The sequence below is a fragment of the Medicago sativa genome, chromosome 8 (assembly GCF_051527215.1).
Source record: "Medicago sativa cultivar Bolivia chromosome 8, Bolivia_mono, whole genome shotgun sequence".
NCBI classification, from domain to species: domain Eukaryota; kingdom Viridiplantae; phylum Streptophyta; class Magnoliopsida; order Fabales; family Fabaceae; genus Medicago; species Medicago sativa.
This window is the reverse complement of record NC_140756.1, coordinates 53,920,325-53,938,415: the sequence shown is the minus strand read 5'-3', so window position 1 is coordinate 53,938,415 and position 18,091 is coordinate 53,920,325.

Sequence of the window (18,091 nt, the reverse complement as noted above, 5' to 3'; positions counted from 1 at the left end):
GGAAGTATGAAAATTGTTCACTGAGAACATTCTCCATAATGTTCTCTCTATTTTGATCGTTATGAAGCATGATTGCTTTATTCCTGCTAGATTTGTGCAAAGAATTAACACATTTTGCAAGTTGATGTGAGTTGTATTCTTGCTGTATAAGCTTGCTAGTCACTTGTTAAAATGTTTTGATGTCATCTTTATGTCATATGATGATGTCATATGCTTTTATTCCAAGGAATGTAACACCCTATTTCCCGACGATAATTATTAAATAATAAGAATAAATATAATAATTAGGATGTTACAAAACTTCACATGATATCACATAATAGCATAAATTTTTCTTTTAAATAATAATTTCAACAACAGAAAACAATTCTCTAATCTCATTAATAAAAATTTCTTTTGTCATTCAACATCGAAATAGAAATAACTATGGTTCTCAAGATTTAAACTCAAAGATAAATAAATTCATCGTTAACCCCAACCCTGGTGTTACATATCAGAGCTCATATTCAACTACATGTCTAATCATTACTAAAATAAAATTGACGGAAGGTAAGTCCCGCCGCAACCTTCTAAGCGCCCCGCAACTAGATCTCCTCGTCCTAAGTATCTGTACCCCACGGGTACAGACACCATAAATACAACAACAAGAAAGGGGTGAGAAATCCAGCCATAACAAATTATAAGGAAACATTCACAATATTGAAATATCATAAGAACATTATTCCACCATTACAAGATCATCAACATCTATTATTCTTTCTCAACATATCGTATATCACACCATCACATTACACTTCACATTTAAAAATATCAAGAACAAGTACGTCATTTAAATGCATATGGACTCATCCTAAGACCTATATGAATGTGGTAACACATTATCAAAACATCATTCATTAATGCACGACTCTCCCTAATATGCAAAACACCACAACATAAACAAGAACATCACCATAATTAAACATCACCATTTTCGTCACCAATTGTAAATATTCTCACCATTTCATCACCATGCTCTCTAAACATCACCATATATAACCATCACCGTTTACATCACCAAATATTATTAAACATCAACAACATCACCACAATTATTTTAATCCTCTTTATTTTCTTCATCAACTAAAATACATGTCACCATTATCATCCTTATACTCCTTAAACATCTCCAAGTTCATCACCCATATAAACAAACAACACATATTTTTATTTCTATGATCTTTAACTCTCTCACTTGCATCTTTTATTAGAAATAAACTTCACCATTCTCGTCATCATTATAATATAAACATCATCAGTTCTCATATCGTAATATAGACATCATCACTCTCAGCATCTTTATGATATAGACCTCATCAACTTTCATTGCACGTATTTATAAGTTTATAAACATTACTCATCATCACTCTTCATTACAATCCTAAGACTCCTCACCATTTTGTTCCTCTCAAGACATTTATATCACCACATTATCCCTTCATTAATCCAACCCTTACGCACGACTCATTTCCGCGTCACTATCTCTCTATTTTATTTTATTATCTATCTCATAGACATACTCCATTTTCTCATATATTCTAGGATCTATATATACTTTATTATGATATCATACAATATTCATCATTCTTAGTCTTAAGTTGTTTACTTATTCGTTATCATAACATCTCCTCTCTTTACAACTAGGTTCTACCTCACCATCGTCATTAACTCCTTCATACTTATGCTTTCCATTAACGCAACTTTACATCTTATTACTTCGTCCTCACATTCATCGTCATTTATACGTCAACCATTCTCCTAATCTGAACCTTTTTCTAATATAAGTTATTATCGCACCTCGTCATTACTTTCAACTTCATAAACTTACCTCACCGAGACTTCATTATAATTCAAGGTTTTATTCTCTCGTTACCGGTCATCATTATTATCGTCAAACATTATAACTATTACCTCTTATCTGCTTTCCTATTCATCTTAATTTCTCTCTTCTAATTGATTCTCATCTTATTCATGTCTATCATCATTCATATTATCTTTCATTACTTAATTCACAACTCTTTATTCTTCCTTACATTTCGACTACGATCCCCTAATTCGACTACACTATATTCTTTATTCGTTTTTACACTTTATACGTTCGTATGTAACATTCGCCTTAAGTTATTTGATTACCATGACTCTCTCACTCTTCAATTAACAATACTCTCTTAAGCTCATTGTTGGTTTACGGAGATTAAGTTTGACTTCGTCAGTTACTCCAAAAGCACCTACTTCATATCCTCGCTCATCATCGTCTTTTTCACTTCTTTATATCTTTTCTATTTTATACTCTCGTAATCGACTTGCCAAATTAGACGTTTTAAATAACCTAAGGGATTACTCTCTTCGTTGTCACTCCGCCATGAACTACCTATCTATATCTCTTCTACTTCCCCTTCTATTACTTAAACTACTTCACCGTTTTAGGCTCATCTCTAATTCGACGGACCTATATTAGCTTAGTCATCTATCTTAAACGTCACCCTTGTCCCCCCTCCTATCATTGTATTTCACTCCCTATTACCATGCCATATTTAGCATCATTAGATTCTCTTAGGTTACTAGTACTCAGACAAACTTTCTCATGCTTGTTTATTTGTTCTTTTCAATGTGTTAACAAGTGTAAATTATAAATAATATTTTTGGTGAAATTTTGGTTTTAATTAAAAATAAATATTTATGACTTTTAAATCATAGCAAATCATATCTATCTTTTTCAACTACACCAACAATATAATAAATATAATATAAATTCTTATTTTGGCTATGAACAAATAATATGACATTTTTATAAACAATTTGTGTAAATGTTTAATGAAAACAAAAAAAAACCACACAAAAAAATGTGTATTCTCTTTATCTATACTATAAATATATCAAAACTCTAATAAACTTTTAAACATTCACTATTGTGTTAAGAAAATTTAAATATTTAACAAAATAAATATCTGACAAGACTCATCAATGACAATGGTACTTGAGAAAAAGAACTTCAATGCGGCAACTTGTCGCCAAAATGATCACATGGCTTATATATAGATTGAACTATATTGAAGTTGAAGATGTGAAAATGAAGTATAAAAAAGGATGAAAGAGAAACAAAAGAGGTGAGCTGTGAATTGGAATGATGACCCTACCCTTCAATTCATAAGAGTCAGCTGTGTGCAAGCAAGCGTGTCATTCAACAATGCATACCATTCCAAAATCCCCCTTGATGCACTCTGTCAATGGTCCCCCACTACCTTTCTCAAATTCTCCATTTTCTCTTTTTTATTCTCACCATATTTTGACCTTCCATCCTTCATATACATCATCTTATTTTTTTGGTCAAATTAAAATTTATCTTTGATATGATGAAATTCAATTCCTTCTCTCTCTTTTTAATTTCTTTCAACGCAAAAAGTTAAGATTTAGAACCTTGTATATTTGGTGACAAACACTTAATAAAATTGTGTAGTGTATATGATGCTTATGTTGGGTTAAGTGCTTGGTACAAGTGCTTGTTGGGGTATTGTTGACATGCAAATTTATCCCTTCAACAAATAAATTTGATGATCATTTTAGGACCTAAATCAGATTTTTACGCGGTTCTTAGTTTATAGCGCAAGTAACAAGTGAAGAAGAAATTGCTATGGAAATTGTAAAGAAGAAAAATAAGGAGCAAACAATAAAAGATATAAAATAGGTCAAATTACACAATTAGTCCCTTAACTTAATTTTAGGTAACATTTTGATCCTTTATCTTTTTTTTGTCACGATTTAGTCCTTCATGTTATAAAATGACAATATTTTATCATTTTTAATGAGATTTTTTCAATGAAATTTGATTATCTAAGCTTGTATGATGAAGATTTGCGTTTGTATATGAGTTTGATGAATTTTTTTTAGATTTTTTGATTATTTGTTTCATAAAAAAGGATAAATATGTTGTTATTTTATAACATAAAAGACTAATTCGTAACAAAAAAAATAAAGGACGAAAGCGTTACTTAAAATTAAGTTAAGGGATTAATTGTGTAATTTTTCCTATAAAATAAAACGGTAAAAGATAGTATTATTACAAGTAAAATAAAATTGAGTTACATGTATCGTTAAAATTAACTGCCATGTGCTATCTTATTAGGTCTGATGCGTTTTTTTTTTTTTTTTTTGACAAAGGTGGCTACTTGCGTACCCATCTGACGCGGCAGGGTATTTTACGCATGACCCTTTTAAATCGGTTAATTAAAAAAGCGATTTTAAAAGACTTTTGTCTTTTTTAGAAAAAATAATATTTTTATTTTTATCTTTATTTTCAATTTTATCCCTTAGGATTGTATAACTGGCTCTGATACCAGGTTTGAGGCGGAGTTGCCAGCGGAATTTTCTCGAACTTGTTCTAACATTTGTTCGATTTTATTTAGACCTTGAAATGGTTTTAAGAGTGTTTTAGCTCTTTCTTGTTGTATACTTGTAAGATTTTCTAAATCTTCTATTTCTTTTAGTAAATCATCAACATATTCTATATGATAGAGCACTAGATCTTGAGCATGGAAAATTATTTGTTTTAACACAATTCTTTCATTATAAAATTTTATTTCAAAAACTATGTTTTTTAATCTCTCTCTAAAGAGTTTTAACTCTGTTTTAAGATTTAGTCCGGGCATTATTGATTAGACATGGAGTTATTAATGGAGTTTTCTTCAGCCTTTTTCAAAAGGTTTTCTAACTAAATTAATTTTTGAGCAGGCCATAATAAGGTTTCAGCTCTTTCCCTTTGTTGGATAGAAACATTTTCTATTTCTTCTAATTCTCTTAATATTTCTTCCACATTTGAAATTTGTAGAATTATTAAATCACGGATTCCCCAAAGCGTATTTTTCATTTCTATACTTAGAAAGTTTTCTTCTATTTTATCAGCTAAATTTTTTAGCTTTATTTTGAATAAACTTAATTCAGTCTTTATTATCATTCCAGGTATTATAGTTTTTTATTAATTTTTAAAAGTTCAGTCCTTATTTCTGATAGAGTTTTGTCAAACTTTTTACTATCTAGTGAAGTTCTTGGTGGTAAGAATCTTGATTCACTAGTACTTTCCTCCTGTTCTAAAAGAGGTGTTCTTTCTATTGTCATAATAGATTTTGATCTTTTTAATGGTTTTAGAATTGGTGATTCTAATTTTATTAATGGTGCAAATAGTTCATCTATTTGTATCTTTTCTTTTCCACTAAATTCTACGCTATAATGAGAGTTACTTAGTGCATAGTTCAACTTATAACTTATGCTAAAAGGATGATTTCCTGGTCTCATAAGATTTTGGTCTTTGAGTTTATAATGAATTACTAAAGATCTATTTAGATCTATATCATTTAAACTCAAGCCTATTTGCAAATTTATGTCGAATTTTATTTTTCCACATTTTAAATTTCCTTCTCCTTTGGTTATTAATGAATGCTTTTTATTCATCCTAGCATCTTCTATAAGAAGTTATAGTTCTGAATTTACTCCTTTCATAAAAGTGCTTTTTATGATTATTTGAATAGTTGATATATGGATATATAATATCTTTCTTCTTTTTTCTAGCGATAAGTGTTTTAATCTTTCGCTTATTTGTTGTTCATCATCATGGATATTACAACAGATCCATCTGTTGATTCCATTGATATAGCAACTTCTCTTACCATCATTCCATATTTTAGAATGTTTTCTCTGGATAGTTTTTCTTTTATTAAAGAAAAAATACCTTTTTGTTTGAAATTTTCTTCAGGTTTTAAGGTAAAATCTACCTTTTCTATATGATTTACTAATACATCGGCTATAAAACCAGATGAATCTTCTTTTATCATGCTAAATTCCATTATAAAAAGTTTGTTGAATATAAAATCATACCTGACTTTGGCTAGGAACTGATGCTTCTGATCTTTTGATCTTTGAAATAATCTTTCGATTATTAATATTGAAAACTTTAAAATCTTTCGATTTGGTGGTGACAACCTCAAATCCTGCAAAGTCCTTTCCCAACAATGTTTCTCATAAACTAAATGGTACTTACTTCATTGATTTAAGTTGTGAATACAAATGAGCATTAAAGCTCTTATTTATAGGCGGATAGGACTTACAAGTAGTTCACATGTCCTTATCCATGCCAGCTAAAAAGAAAGACAACTTAAACACGCAAATAAAAAGCAAACACATTATCACACAAGGTGATAAGATTCTTATCTCTAAGTGGTCCCCATCCGACTCAGATGATAAGGTTCCACTATTACAACTTTTATTTCTACGGTTATCTACATAACACGTGTTTAGGCCTTATTTTTTGCCTTGTCTTCAAGTGCTGGGGCTGTCGGTACTTTTTCTTTTGCACACCATTTACAAATATGCCCCTTGTAGGATGAGAAGTACTGACAACACTCCTGTTGTACTTCCTCTGGAATCCGGTAGAGACCGTTTTCGAATCCTGAGAATGAGTCTTCAAAATGAAGTGTTTGTTTAAGGCGTTCTTCTGAAACCTTCTTCTTTGAATCACAGATCATAAGACAAAAATCTGAGACATATAAAACCTTGTAATTAATAATGGATGATCCATATTTAATCAGGTGGTCGTAAAAACGCTTCATTTGTTGGACGAATGAGATTAATGTCCATCCAACACTTGTTGCATTTGGTTCTAGATAGGTTTTGTTTGAAATTCCTATCTTTATGACTGTTCTTGGTCTTACAGTCATTTGGTTGTTTTCTCCTTCGAACCATGGATATGTTTGTTCGAACTGAAGATATATTTCTCTTCCTTTAGCAAGAAAATCATTAAATCTTTTTGCTGTATCACCAATCTCTTTTGGAAGATCAGCCAATTCATGAAACCTACGACTTTCTCCTTCTTCAAGATATACAGTCTTAAGCATCCCATAGTCATAGAATTCTTTGAGCAGTTCCTTGGATATACCCGGAACTGTATTAGCTTTTACCCCATGCTTGGTGTTGACCGGGTAAAAACATTCAAGTGCTAGCTCTTCTTTGAAGTTTGCTAATCATCTCCATTTTCCCATGAAGTCATCAAGGGTCTTTGGCTTATTTTTCTCTTTTTGGATATTTATAATAGATCCCACTGAGATCTTCTTCTTTGATTCCATTTTTTATGGTTGACCAATATCTTTGGCAATGGCCATTTCTTTGTAGGAAGCTTTGTAAGCTTCTTTTGCTTCTTCCAGGGTTGGATAAGCTTTGTGTCTGACGTTCTTGCCATTGATATGAAGACTTGCAATCGCCCAATTGCTGTAGATGCCCTTCATTGGACCGTCAAAGATGACATACACCTTTTTCTCTAGTTGTTCGTTGATTGGATCGACGACAACGTTTGGTTGGTCTGAACCATTTTTTGGCTCTTCATTCTCTTCTTCGGCTTTGTCCGCCCATGACTTTTTTGTATCTTCTTCTGGCATGGAACCTGCTGAAGATGTTGATGAAAAACTTTGTTGTTCATTCAAAGTCTTTTTTGGATTTTCACCTGTTGTTGTTGTTGTTGGAGGTTCAACATTTATGATTTTAGTTAAGCTTTCAATCATTTTAATTATCTCCCCCCTTTCTGAAGAGAGTTGTTTCAGCTTTTGACTATGGATTTCAATTTGTTCATCTTTTTGCTTTAAGCTATTTTGGAGAACCTTTAGAGCTCGCTCCATTCTCTTGTCAATGTATCTGCAAAACAATTATTTTTTGATTTTATTATTTGAATATAAGGATAGAATTGTTGGATGCGCATTTGCCATCGAACAAGTCTTCCCTGTTTATGATCAACTTTTAAATTGTAGCGCCAAAATCCGCTAACATAAAAATCTTGATGGAATTAAATCCATTCTCCATTTTTCTAAAACTTTTAAACAAGAAAGGGTTTCTTTCTCATTAATATGATATCTTGTTTCAGCATCTTTAAAAAAACCTGAAACATACTTGCATAAGACAAGTTCATTATCCTTAATTCAGATGTTATTACTTGAATAATCAAGTTTTGTATCAGTCGAAACTGATTTTATATCTGATCGCCCATTAGGGATATCTGATTTTAACTGTGGGGTTACGCCCACAATGGTATAGGATTGTTGTGGGGGTTTCATCCTCAACATATCCACTGAGATTTAATCCCAGTTTTTGTTTACCGTTAGGTAGAGCTCTCATAACTCCAGCCCAAGTAAACTGATTTGCATCAACATCTACAACCAAAAAATCATTTTATGTTGGGTTGTATAGTTGAGGTAAAACTTTTAGTTTTTCTTTTAAAGATTTTACAGCCTCAGTATCTTTTTGTGTCCATGACCATGACACTTTTTCAGATATCTTCTTCTGTAAAAAATTTCTATCATTTGCTAAATCTTGGAGAAATTCTTCATTAGCAATGTAGTTTAGACATCCCAAAAATCTTTGGATTTGTTTTTTATCTGCTAATTGATCAGGAAAAAGTAAAATTTTTTCTTGAACATGAGGTGATAAATCGAGTTTTCCTCCTTCTCTTATAATAAGACCAAGGAATTCGATTTCTTGTTTCAAAAGTGTTGACTTTTTTTCTAGATAGAACAATTCCTCTATCTTTTATTCTATTTTAAACAGTCATAACATCTTTAACATGTTGCTCTTTACTTCTTTTAGTAAAAATTAAAATATCATCGATATATACAAAGCAAATATGATTAAGACCTTTAAAAGTATTGTCCATAAATCTTTGATATATTGATGGTGCTTGTTTTAAACCAAATGGTAAAACATTCCATTCAAAATGTCCTTCTGGACAACTGAAAGCTATTAAAGGTTTTGTTTCTTCTGATCACCTCAACTGCCAATTTCCAGATTTTGCATCTAGAGATGAAAACCAATTACATCCTCTTATTTTTTTCAAAAATGTAATCTTTTCTTAGTAACTTATAAGAATCACTTATAGTTGCATCATTAAGTTTTTTTATAGTTGATTACCATTCGAGCCTTACCTCTTTTTATCTCATTGTGTTTTCTGACATAAAAAGCTGGCGCTGAATGTGGACTGACAGAAGCTCTTATTAGACCTTTCTCTAATAATTCTACTATCTCTTTTTTAAATTCTTCCTTATCATCAGATGAATAAGGGATTTTGTATAGGACCTTAACTTCTTTTTTAGGGTCTTTAAGTTTTATAACAACTAAATCCTGTATCTTATTTACTACAGAATCTAATGGATTTTCAGAACACACTTGATCTAAATGATGTTCTAAATCTTGTTCAGTTGTTAAGTAAAACTTTCTTTTATCCCACATACATCTAAGTACGTTAAGATTTTCTTTTATTGCCTTTAAAATTTCATTTTTTGTTACAATGTTTGTTGTAACAAATTCACTTTCTTCTGGATTATTGACATTAAACCATTTTAATGTTATAGTGTCAAATTCTTGAATAAAAGGATTATATGGCTTTAAAAAGTTATTTCCTATTATCAAATCTATCCCAGAACCATGTTCATAAATTGATCTTACATAAAAATATCTATGTTCGATTTTTATGAAGGTATTTTTTAAAACAAACCATATCTTATGTTTTGTTTTATCCGCAATTATTATTTCTTTTGGTTTCTTTAATCTAATCCATTCTTTGGATATAGATTTCCTTCCAAAACATAGAGTTGCACCAGTATCAATGTAACCCATGATTTTCTTTTTATTCAAAATAATTTGAATAAATGTTGAATTAGGATTTCCATTCTTTAAAATTTTCCTACTCATTCTTCAAATTCCTCTTCAGTAGTATATTCAAAGATACTACTTTCATCGGAAACTATATCTGATTCTATTGGTTCGAAACATACTTCCCAAATTAATTTTAAGGTTTCTTTTTTAGAATCTTTCTTCTTAGGACACTCATTTGCATAATGTCCTTCTTCATGACACAACCAACATGTGCATGTTTTCTTGCCTTTGGGACATGAATTCTTTTTAGGATATTTTTTCTTCCTCCTAAAATATTTTTGTTTGTTAAATTTCTTAGGAAATTTCTTTTTCCTTCTGTATTCTGATCGATCAATTTTACTAAAGATTTTTCTTTTTCTTCTAGATTTATTACAACCGTAGTTACCTACTCTATCTTGAAGTTTGTCGCAACAAAGGTTTATTTCTGCTTCTCTTTTAGCGATTTTGTTCATGCATTGTTCAGACATCCATCTTCGCAAAGCATTTATCCTAGTTCCTAGGGTATCTTCTAGCCCTACAATTACCTCTAGGTGTTCTTGGATTATTTTATCCATTTTTGCTCCTACCGCAGATGGTAGTTTATTATAAAATAGACCTAAAAGATTATATTGTAATCTTGTCTGTGGTGATACTGCATAGTAGTATTTTCTGAATTCACATATAAATGGTTCGATTTGACACATATCACAGATTCTTAGTTAAAGATTCTATGAATATTCGATATTTTTACCCTTTTCACTAATGTCTAAAGTAACCATTAGGGTTTGTAATTCTTGTAGTTGATTAGTTATTTCTTCTTCTGTTTCGTCCATCATGGTTTTGGAGCGAAAAATTGAAATTCTTGTTTTGATTCCTCAGGTTTTTCTGAATTTTCTATCATGTCTCCCCCTTCTTTTTTGACAAAAGTTTGTAATTCTTCTAGGATTAGACATTTATCTCTTATAGGTAAGAGTTTTAATAAATCGATTAAATCATCTATTTTTTGGCAAAGTTTTTCATCTAATAGCTTTTGATTTTCTTCTAGATTAGATAATTTTTCATCGAGTTTTTCTTTGAACACTTTTTCTAGTAGTACTTCTACTATTTTATCTAATCGCTCTTGAAGAACTATTAGATTTTCAAAAATATATTGTATTTTTTCACTTACACCTTTATTAGCCATGTGTAAACTTTTGTATTCTGTGACTTAAAAAGTTTGCTAAATTTTCATACTTCCAGTATGTAAAATAATCATCTTCAATTATTAGAAACCAAAATGATATTTCTTTACACCAATTAATTTGGTTTTTTATTCTAGTTATTTCATTATAACTAGGATTTAATATGAATGGTTGTGGTATTATTTTTTCAAATGGGTTTATTAACCAGTCTATTATTCATCTAGCTAATCTTTTGAGTTCTTTTTCTAAAGCACAACATATTTCTACATATTCTTTAAAAAGAAAATAATCAAAATCTTCTTTTAAATAATACCGTGCTGTTTCTTTACACCATCTAATTTGTGCTTTTACTATTGGGATATCTTGATAGTTTGGAACTAAATACCAAGGTTGAAGGATAATTTTTCCTTATGGATTTTGAATATACCAATGTTTTATTATTTATTTTAATTTATTTTAGACTTTTTAAGTCGGTTTTTGTAAAAGATTTTTGTCCTTTTTAATAAAGTCCATCCACGTGGACCACTTATTGTTTGACAAGTAAGGATGGGTAAACAACCCACTATAATCAGGTGGGTAGGGAAGAATTTCTCTTTGACAAAAGGTCTGATGCGTTTATTTAGTAGACAAGTTTTTGGAACATAAATGAATTATTTGCGTGGAGTGTGATTTTTCTATTTATAGAAAGAAAGAAACTAACTTCTATGGTACATGAATGCACTGTCTTATGACCGACTTGGAAAAAAGATCTGCAAGTTTCTTCTAGTATTTTGAAACATTGTACTTGCAGATATACGATTATCTAAAGCTAGGGTTTAGGTCTGTTTAGGCCATGTCTTAAAAATGCTCTAAAAGGGGTATTTATAGCTGTGATTGGGCCCATTTCTCCGATAACTTAGGCAGGAAGTCAGCTGTGTTGAGGTCAGCATCTAGCGCGTCTAGTAGCTTCTAGAAGGTTTTAGAGGCAGTGACTACGTGTAGGCTCGCCGAGGGGCATTCGAGCCCTTACAAAGGGCGCCTTAGCCCTTATGAAGGGCGTTGTGCCCTTGATCCGGGTTTCCCTGGTCCACAAGCCCCCCAAGCACGAGTCTTGAGACAAGGCGAAGTGGTTTGATGCAACACGTGCTAGGCGCGAGTGGTTTTTTGATCGAGGGGTAGGTCCTTTTCCTTTGTACGAGGGGTGCTACGTCCACCTCCGGGCTTCCCCGTCCAATTATGAACGTTGAAAGCTTCTCAAATATAACTACTTTCAAACAGGGACGGATCTATGTGGTTGGGTGTGTGGGCATGTGCCTACACAAATTTTTTAGAAAACTTTCTTTTTAGTAGCATAATACACCAAAAGTTGATATTTTGACAACATGACCCACACTTCTCACAAATCATTTCTCTTTTGGCCCACACATATTATTATATATCTCAATTCTTTCTTGACAATATGAATATTATTAAGAATCAAATGTAAAATCGAATGGGAGATGGTCGGTTAAATGATTGTTTAATTATTTATATCGATAAATTTTTTTTTATTGATATTGGAAATGAGAAAATCATAGAGGACAGTTTTTAATGTTACAAATTTTTATATATAGTGCCCCCACTATTCAAAAATCCTGGATCCGTCCCTGCTTTCAAAACATTATATGCACACTTAGGATATGGTTGTTATGAGATCATTTGAATTTTCAAATCACTTCTAGAATGTTTATCTTTGAGTTCATCTATACGAGTCTTCGTAAATGATCTTCAAATTCATTACTTGCAGTAAAGACATTTTGCTTCGAACGTCACTTTTCGGAAAGTAACTTAGTTATCACCAATTTGTTGGATGCCAGTTTTCTAAGAGGCTCAAAATGAATATTTAGCATATAACAACTGCAGACTATTTCCCCTCACTCTAATCCTTTATGTAAATCCTAAAATAAAAGGCAAAAAAGACTCAATAAAACACTAAAATACATGCTACAGTGCTGAGTCGTCATCACCACTTCATTGTAAACACTTAATAAAACTCTTATATTTTATTCTTACATTTTGAATAAAGTTTTATTTCCTGCTCTTATTTTTTTAATTATGTCTATCACTATGATGAGTGAGTAGTTTTCTCTTTATTTGGGATTATTGAAAGTAATTTAATGATTAACTTTCCATAATTCCAAATTTTTCTTTTGTTATAGGGTTTCAAGGTTCTAATCTTATTGATTTAATGAAAAATCCTAGGCAACATTCTCTGTTGCATATTTATGAATACTGCAAATTAACATCCTTTGGTAGGTTCATCAAATCTAATAATTCCAAGGCTATTTATTAATACACCAAGTATTTTTCAAAACAAATCAAATCATCAACAACTCAAACATCAAGTAATCAAACTTTGATCTAGTGTTGTGTGAATTGAAAAAATAGAGTGTGAGGGGTCCCACATAAAATAGAACATACATTAGTAGTGTTTAAATAATGACATTTAATTTAAATACCTGATAATGATGAAAATAATAATAATTATTATTTTTATTCATGCATTCACTTCCCATAATTTTAGCTTATATTGGTTGTGATAAGATTGAGAATCTAACTGAATTTCCTATTTTTCCATCATTAGTTTGTTTCATCTAATTTTGTTGGTTTGTTTCTTTTTGAACTTATCCGATTAGTTTATTACTTAAGCTAATATGTGGGTTGAATAAATTTTAAGTTTTACTTAATTTTTAAGTCTCTCCAAATTAGTTACAAACTATCCCGGTAAAAGAAGATATCACCTAGTTTAAAAATCAATCACACCAAAGCGTTCTATTGAGTTGAAGTGAACTCTTTCTCTCTTCTCCCTCCAGCTTGTGTTAACGAGTTATTCTTCTCCTTATCACCTTATATCTGTCCCTTCGAAATTAAGAATGTTCTTAAGACCTCTTCCCTTGAAGAAGTTAAAAATTAGAATGGTGGTAACACCATATTTGATTGGTCTCATCACTATAATAGAGTAGTAACAGTACCATATTAAAGTGGTTTCAGCATTAAAAGAATGATCTTTGTATCATATTAGAGGTGTAAATTTCGAACGGTTTTCTACAGTAGTTAACCGCATAATTGTAGTTGAGCTTGTTTTATCGTAGAGACGACGTGGTTGATGGTCTGTCGTACACAATCTTAGGCAGTGTCACGAAACGTCTTAAAAAAGAGTGACATAATTGTGAGTCAATCTAATAACAACTTCGATAGATATTCTTTTTTCAAAAATTAAATAAAAAATAGAAATCCAAAAGCAACATGCTCGAAGAACATAAATCATTTCCGTACCACATGTCTTGTCTTGTAGGTCAACAAAAAACAAGAATTCAAAATTATCAGTAATTTCGTCATCTTCATCTGGATAGCCTACCAACTGAACATCAGTGTTTTTGTTCACGGGTCCAATATCTTTACCCATATAGAATTTTTGTAGGTCACTATGTTATCACCATGATTTTGATGGTAACACTTGTAGAATATAATGACAATCAAGTGTCCTTTACTCAATTGGTTTAAATGCTTACCGTTATCGAGTTTATCCAATAACCGTTGTTCTTAGGCTTTCATGGCCATTAATATCAGTGATTTTCTATGAAAATGTGGCAACGGTAATGAAGCAATTGATTAAGCATTTAGCCACTTGCAAGATATATAAAGGACGCAAGGAAACTAGGGCACTAGTGGAAGTGATCAAAAATCATGTTCATAGCTTTCTATTATTCTACTAGGTTTTCAACCCGTGCGTTGCACGGGTTTCATTAAAATACGGTTAAATATTATTATTTTGTATTACAATATTTTCATTATTAAAAAATATAAATCATACATTCAACGTATATAGTTTAACATAAACTTCTATTCATTACTTCAACCATTAACCGAATATAACATAAAATCAATTAAAATTTAACTTCAATAAATAGGACAATCATTTTTTTGGCCAAACCTTCCTCAACTTAAATATTAAATTAAAAATAGAGAATCATACAAACAACCTTGAACCACCACATTCGATCATAAAATCAGTCCCAGTTAACGGCGGTAGCATACATCCTATTAGGAGGATTATTGACCGTGAACAAAATAACATCACCAATTTTTAGGTCTTTCAAGAACAAAGTTGTACCATCCTCTCCCTATGTATTTCTGATGCATGTTTTTTGACGCATTGTGAACACCACAGTCATAAGATTTACTGGTTTCTTCATCAAAAAGGAGAATTTTAGATTGATTGATATAAAAATCATTCTCAACAACACGTCGAGGAAAATGTTACAATAGATTTGTCAATAAATCATACAAATTATAATTAATCTACAACTACTTGACAACACAAAAACAACAAAAAATGCTTCATAAATGCCACTAACCAAAAACTTGTTTCCATCCAAAAAAGAAGCAGTAACATTATGCTTCCAATTGTACCCAAAAAAAACATTATACTTCCAATAATGAACATCGACATTTTAAACATTTCCTAATTCAGTACCATTGACTTCAACTTCAATCTCGTTTATTTTTCCTTAAATCCAAATGATATATAACATAAACAAATAAATCATATTTTTCAGCCATTAATAATAAAACATTCCCATGTCATTTTTCCACTTATCTATACTTTTGAAGTTTTTTTTTTTTTTTTTGTATTCAAGGGACTATATATTTTATGGTATAAAAAAATTATATTTAATAAACAATTTTATCTAAGTTTTATCAATATTATAAACAATGTTAACTACTATCTTAATTTCAGTTTAACTAACAACATAACTTATTGTATATTACGAACACACAAAAATGCGCGTATTTACGGATATCCCATTAGTCTAAGAAGGAAATTGACATCATAGGGAAGTAAAATGAAAGACTTAAAAGAAACGAGCAATGATATTTGAACAACCATTTGCAAACAACTTTGATGACAACCTCTCTTTTCTCTTTTCTTATTGGTCAAAAACAATGCAGAGAGAAAAAGGAAGAGAGAGAGTAAGAATATAATGTGAGTATGAGAGAGAAAGTTGTCTAAAGGTTGTCACAAAAGGGTTGTACAAATATCATTTCTCAAAAGAAACACTTCCAAAACTACAAAGTTTTTTATTGTTCAAATTATGGAATGAAGAAAGTAAACAAAAGTAATATATTGCTAGTTTGCCAAACACACTAATCAAAACATATAATTAAGATCAAACATAGTTTCTCTTGAAGTCTTGCACAAAGTACAATTATATCATAAAATCCATAACCAACACTAAATATTCCTCTCCAAACAAAATAAAATTAATGTCTCACCAAATATAAAAACTATTTTAATGTATGAAATCTATGCATTAGAATTCTTAGAGTCGTGATTCAGTTAAATCAATATTATTTTTCACCCCTTTCTAAAATAATAAAATTTGTTTGCTATCTTTGAAACCAATTTTTTCAAATGCTTCAAAAACTTATTTTAGCGACATGCATGATGGTATAAAAACAAACCACTATCATAACATCATTCTCATGATAGAATTCCACCTTGTTGTCTTTGTTTTCCAGGCTAGACTAAAATGAAATTTCTAATGTATAATTTTAGGTGATAGTGATTTTTATTATAGGTTTAATATCCTTAAAAAGATATAGAAACAAATTATAGTAAGATATCATACTTTGTAAAAAAAAAAAAAAAGTAAGATATCAAGAGTACAATCAAACAATTACAATTTATAAACACCAATAAAATACAATTATCTTATATGCAAGTTTAGTGGGAGAGAAGTGAGAAACTTATAACTTAATAATAATTATTACTATTCAAGTTTAGTGGGAGAATTATATAGAGACATATATTTCTTTTTATATAACACGTATAGAGACATTACTTCTGTAGCAAATGAATTTAATATTTTTTATGAATAAAAGTTGAAAATAGTATCAAAACAATATTTTTAGATGTGTCAAATCATCACATTTCTAGTTCTTGGATAGCTCAAACTTTGTTTACAAAGTTGTGGTTAAAGCACTTTCATTGGAAGAGATAAAATAAGTTACAAATATATACACATAAGCTTAGGAAAAAAAATGAGCTATGCAAAATGTCAAAAATCAATATTGAGGAGTTGGTATGAATGTATATAAAATTCATATAATTGAGGTTATATAACTTACCAATTTGAAATAATTATGATATAAAAGGTGACAAGTTTTTCAAGAAAAGGTGATGAGGTTTATAGGAATGTAACATAGGCATAATCCAAACTTAAGATTAACTAAATTCAATGCAAAGATAACTACCTTTTCATATAAGAAGTTGCTCTTTCAATAAAAGCCTCCTTTTTCCAAAACCTGCAACTTCAAAGAAAGAATATCCATTAAAGAATACAAAATATTAGAAGAAAATGTACATGAATAGCGAAGGGAAAATTGAAAACTATAAAAAAAAAAAATATGAAACGGAAGGAATGGAAAAGATAAAATAAGTTACAAATATATACACATAAGCTGAGAAAAAAGATAAGCTTCGTGTAAAGTTTGTCAAATAAACTTTGAATACAATAATTTATAGGTTAAAAGTGGATATAATAGGAATAGGAATAATTTTAAAGTGTAACCGATATTAGTATGACATGAATTATTTCATGAAGTTAATGAAGTGTAACCGATGGAAAATGTAAAAAATAAAGAATAGACAAAATATGGTGATTTATAATGGTTATGCAACTAAAAAGACACGAATAGAATTAGAATGAATGAGAAGTCTTTTTTTTTTTTTAACTCAGCTTAGGTTTTAAGAATGGCCTTTACAATGTACTACTCATCATCATATGCATGAACAATCTGTAACCGATAGCTAGAAAATGAGTGACTACTTTTAATGAAGATAATATAGAGTGGGTAGTTATTAAAGAGTATGATAAATGTTTTTAAAGATGTCACATAGTAGACATAATAATAAGGCTTAAATAGGTAATTAGTCCCTGCACTTTAACCCATTTTTGGTATTGGTCCTTGTACTTTTTTTTGTTTGGGTTTGGTCCCTGCACTTTGTAAAAAGGTTGGCATTAGTCCTTCTGTTTGTTCACAGTTAAAAAAAATTCAAAACTAACAGAGTGCCACGTGGCACACTAAAGGACAAAAAATTAACATTGAAATAATTATAATATATTAATTGTTTTTCAATTATTTATTATTATTTAATTAGAAATAAAAAACATCAGAAACAAGAA